Raw genomic sequence first — 5,617 nt, 5'->3', positions numbered from 1 at the left:
GGTTGGAAGGCACTCAAAATGCGACTGGGGAAGAGCTGCCTCCTCACAGTAGGGTTGACCATGATGACGCAAATGGTGTAAAGCCTGTGGGAGAAAAGCCCACGGGATCTTCATTTACTGATGGGGCACAACTCAAAATAAAGAGAAACAGCTGTAAAAATCCATTGAAAATCATAACATGGAATGTACGGAGTATGAATCTGGGAAAATTGGAAGTTGTCAAAAATGAAATGGAACGCATAAACATTGATAGCTTACGCCTTAGTGAACTGAAATGGACTGGTATTGGCCATTTGAATCTGACAACCACATGGTTTACTATGCTGGGAATGACAAATTGAAGAGGAATGGTGTTGCATTCATTGTCAAAAAGAACACATCCAGATCAGTAATGAGGTACAAGGCTGACTGTGATAGGATAATATCCATGTGCCTCAAGGGAGGACCAGTTAATACCACTATTATTCAAATTTATGCACCAGCCACTAAAGCCAGTGAGGGTGAAATAGGAGAATTTTACCACCTTCTTTAATCTGAAATTGATCAAACATGCAATCGAATGTACTGATCATTATTGGTGATTGGGACCCTTTGGTAGGTGATATTTCACTTTTCACATGCTGATCTCAAAATATTTTGCCTTTGGATCTGGGTAATTTGTTTATAGTACATCTTGGTGATTATCTATTGGAGAGTTTATCCTATGTGGTTTATATTGAGCTTCTTGGATGATAATCTCATTTTTCATGATAATTGGGAAGTGTTTTGTCACTAATTCTTCAAAAATTCATTCTGTACTTTCTTTCTTTTCTTCTTCTGGGATTCCTAATCCAGTCAGTGCCTGGATCACAGATAAGATCTGTTCCTGAGTCTGTCTTTAAGTCAAATATATTGGTAAGTCAGAACAGGTACATACAATTCTTAATTAACAATAGTAAGTCAAATGTCTGTGTTTGTGTATCGTATATATTTTAGTTCTCTCTATATATAAAACAAAGAAGCTCTGATAGCGTAGTGGTTACGAATCTGGCTGTGAACTGTAAGGTCATCAGTTTGAAACTACCAGTTGCTCCGTGGGAGAAAGATGAGGCCTTCTGCTCCCGTAAAGATTTACAGTCTTGGAAATCCTGTTCAGGGTCGCTATGGGTCAGAACCAACTCTATCGCACTTAACAACAACAACATATATAAAACATTTAAGAACTACTTCCAAATACTGTGAAAAAAATTAAACATAATAACTATGTTGTTGTTAAGTGCCATCATGTTGGTTCCAACTCATGGACATCCTTTATAGGATTTCCGAGGATGTGTATATTTGCTGTAGCAGAAGAGCCTCATCTTTCTCCCATGGAGCAACTGGTGGGCTCACACCACCATCTTTGTGGTTCATAGTCCAGTGCTTATCATACAGTCACCACATTCCCAAATAATGCAATAATATTATTGCAGTAATAATAGAAGTAAGTACATATGGCACTGTGCTGATAGAGAAAGAGAAAACCTTTCTCTGTGTGTTCATGCTTATAGGTATATCATATATATTTTTTAAATGAAAGAAACAGTTCTTAAAACAATTTAGATACCTAAAAAACAAACAAATAAAAACCATGAAAAACCGGATGTTTTTTCCAACAACGAATGGCTTTTCACCTCTTTCTGATCACTTTGTCACTTACACTTTACTTTCAGTCATGGTTGGTTTCCATTTCTTTGATGGATCGCTAGATCTTCACTTTGGATTTATGCTTTTGACTTTTTAAAAAGGCATATACCAAGTTACACACTTCACAGAGTATTAATGGGAACATGATCTGATTTTAAAAAGTAAACACTGTTCTTCTTTATCAAACTGAGGAATCACTGAAGCCACACAATGTTTTTTTTGCATTCGTTATTGTGAACCATTGGTTTTAACTCAAAATTTTAATACACTAGGCATTATAGCAGCCTGTTCTTAAGCACATGATATGCATAGTCAGACTTCTTAACCTGAGGACTCACGGCATACAGATATTATTCCTATTAAGGGTGTCCCTAATAACCTGTTGTTGTTGTTATTGTTAAATGCCGTTGAGTGGGTTCCGACCCATAGCGACCCTGTATAGGGTTTCCAAGGAGCAGCTGGTTTAGACTTTAATTGCTTGCCTCCATTTCTTTCTCTGTATTCGTCATTCTGAGTGACATCAAAGATTTTGTTCTCTTTTTCACTAATTCTTTCTTCCATTATTTCAATTCTACTCACAGTTCTGTGCCCTTCTATTGACTTGTTTATTCCTGTTTTGGTTTTTAATATTTTATTGCTATTTGGGTGAAAGTTTACAGAGCAAACTGGCTTTCCGTTCAAAAATTTCAAAACATTTTGATTGGTAACATTTACTGCAATTCCCACAATGTAACCACACTCTTCTTGGGTCCTCCCTGTGCTTACTGTTCGCATTCGCCCTTCTTTCCTGTTCTTTTTTACCTCCTGAGTTTTCTCCCTGGGCAAATGCTATCCTTTACATCTTGTATCATTGATGTTTCTAAGGAGTGCATACCTCTCTGGTATCAGCATATTGAAGGCTGAATGTTGATCCAGGGGATAAGTTCAGTGCCAGGATTGAAGGGTGTTCTAAGGACCATAGTCTTGGGAATTTGACCAATCTCTATCAAACCAGTAAACCTAGTTTTATTATTATTATTATTTTGAGTTTTGTTCCACATTTCCCACACACTCTATTGTCATTGTCAGCAGTGGTAGCAGGGTACCAGTTCTTGTGGACTCAGGGTCCTAGATGTGCCCTACATGGTTCATTAGTTCTTTGGACTAATTGTTTCTGTGCATCGTTGATTTTCTTCACTTCTTCTTCACTTTAGATGGTGAAAGACTAATAGTTATATCTGAGATTGGTGCTCACAAGCTTTCTAGAGCTCAGTCACTATTCACTAAAATCAGATGTAGAACATTCTCTTAATGTCTCCTGAGACTATGATCCATAGCCACCAGGCCCAGTGACTCATTCCCGCAAGGTGTTTCGTTAAGACTAAGAAGTATATATGTAATGTATATGTAATATATACGTTGTTGTTATGTGCCGTGGAGTCGGTTCTGACTCATAGCAACCCTGCATAGGGTTTCCGAGACTGTAAATCATTACGGGAACAGAAAGCCTCATCTTTCTCCCATGGAACAGCTGGTAGTTTTGAACTGCTGATCTTGCGCCTCGCAGCCTGATTCATAACCACTATGCTACCAGATATATATATATATACACATACAGAGGGAGAGAGAGAGAGAGAGAGAGTCTCATTTGCTTTCCCATCTTGTTCAGTTACAGTGTCTATCTATGTATCCAGTCTTAAATTATTGTCATTACTGTTATTGTAGGATTGTGTATATAATAGTATTTAGATTTGTTGTTATTAACTCAAGTGCTCCTTCCAGTGTCTTCCTTTGCCTTGATCATTTTGTGCTGACTTCCCCCTTATTGCATATTGCCTTTCCTTTCACTCAAGTTAATATGTGTCTACCCTTTAGTTAATGATTTACCCTCCTTTCCTCTCTCACTTCTGGTAACCCTCAAAGAATATTTATTTCCTGTGTAAGACTTTTCTTGGCTTTTTACAGTAGCGGGCTCTTATAACATTAGTGTTTTAGTAATTGGCTATTTCATTAAATATATTGCTTTTCATTTATGTTATGAAGTGCTTCACAGATGCATCATTATTCTTTAATGCTACATTATATTCTATTGTGTGCATGTACCATAATTTATTAATACACTTTTGGACATAAAGGTTGTTTCATTTTTTTACTGGTGTGAATAATGGTGAGATGGACACTGTTGTTGTTAACTGATGTGGAATTGGTTCTGACTCATAGCAAACCTATATAGTGTTTCTGAGGCTTTTAAATCTTTATGAGTGCAAAAAACCTCATCTTTCTCCCAAGGAGCACCTGGTAGACTTGAACCGCGGACCTTGTGATTTTCAGTCCAGTGCTTATCATATGGAGCTACCATGCTCCCTGTAATGGACATGGGTGTTCATATCTAAATTCATGACTCTACTCTTTTATTCTCTAAAATACTTATCTAATAGTAGTATTGCTAGATCCTGTGGTATTTCTATTCCTGATTTTTTTAAGGAAGCCCCATACTGTTTTCCACAAATGTAGCACCATTTTATAGTCTCACCAGCAGTGTAGGACAGTTCCAGTTTTTTCCACACCCTCATCAGAATCTGTTGTCTTCTGTTTTTATGATCAGTGTTATTTTACCAGGAATAAGATACCTCATTGCTGTTTTGATTTGCATCTCTCTAGTGGCTAATGATTGTGATCGTTTCTTTTATATGTTTACTGGCCACCTAATATCTTCTTGGGTGAAGTGTCTGTTCAGGTCCTCTGCCCATTTGTAATTGTGTTTTTGCATTCTTGTTGTTGAGGTGTTGAAGTTTTCAATAAAACTTTTAATTTTCGGATTCATCATTTGTAATATATGTTGTTGCCAATTTTTTTCCCTAGTGCCTGGGCTTTCTGTGAACTTTTACGGTGAAATCATGTGGTGCACATATGTCCCTGATTGTTAGGAGGTCTCAGTTATCTATTTTCTTTTCAGGCTATTTTGACTGCTGTTACTGGATGCTGGATGGTCAATCAGTTAAGTGTGAGGCCTCCTATTTATTCTTTAGTAGTGCTTTGCTTATCTGGGGGTCTCTTTCCTTTTCATAAAAGTTAGTGATTAGTTTTTTTAATCTCTTCAAAATATAATGACCAAATCAGGATTAGGATTGCTTTATATCTGTAGATAGCTTAGGGCAATATTGACATTTTCACAATGTTAAGCCTTCTTATCCATGAGCATAGTATATTCTAATTATGTAGGTATCTTTTGGTGTTTTGTAATTTTGTTTCATCTTTGGGATGATAATTGTAAATGGTATTGTTTTCCTGATTTCCTTTTCTGAGGTCTCTTTTTTAATTGTAAAGGAATCACTGATTTTTTGAACGCTGATATTGCAAATCACTGATTTTTGAATGCTGATATTGCACTCTGCTACTTTTCAGAATACTTTTATTAGTTGAAGTAGTTTTCTGGTTGACTCTGGGATTTTTCTACGTAAAATATCACATCATCTGCAAATTGAAACAGTTTTACTCATATGATCTTAAAATAAGGATTGTTTTACTCTAATATCATTCTTGTCTAGGTCCCATTTGAAAGTGGAATGTTTTCAGTCTTTCATTGAGAAAAATGTTCACTGTTGATTTTATGTACATGCCCTTAATACTATTATTTTCCTTCTTTTTCTGTCTTGCTAAGCATTTCTATCAAAAATGGTTGTTGCATTGTGTCAAATGCCTTTTCCTCACTGACTGATATGATCATATAATTCTTGTCCTTTGTTTAATTTATGTGGTGGATTACACTGATTATTTTTCTAATATTGAACCATTCTTAGATGTTGTTTTTGTTTAAGTGGTTGGTTCCAACTCATAGTGACTCTGTATAGGGTTTCTGAGGTATGACTGGTGAGTTTGAACCACTGGCCTTGAAGTTCAATATGACCTTGCAGTCCATTGCTTATCCTACAGTGCCACACCAGGATTACGAATTCTACTTGGTCATGATATA

This window comes from Chrysochloris asiatica, unplaced genomic scaffold (assembly GCF_000296735.1).
Source record: "Chrysochloris asiatica unplaced genomic scaffold, ChrAsi1.0 scaffold00144, whole genome shotgun sequence".
NCBI classification, from domain to species: Eukaryota; Metazoa; Chordata; class Mammalia; order Afrosoricida; family Chrysochloridae; genus Chrysochloris; species Chrysochloris asiatica.
Note: the sequence above shows the minus strand (reverse complement) of the source record.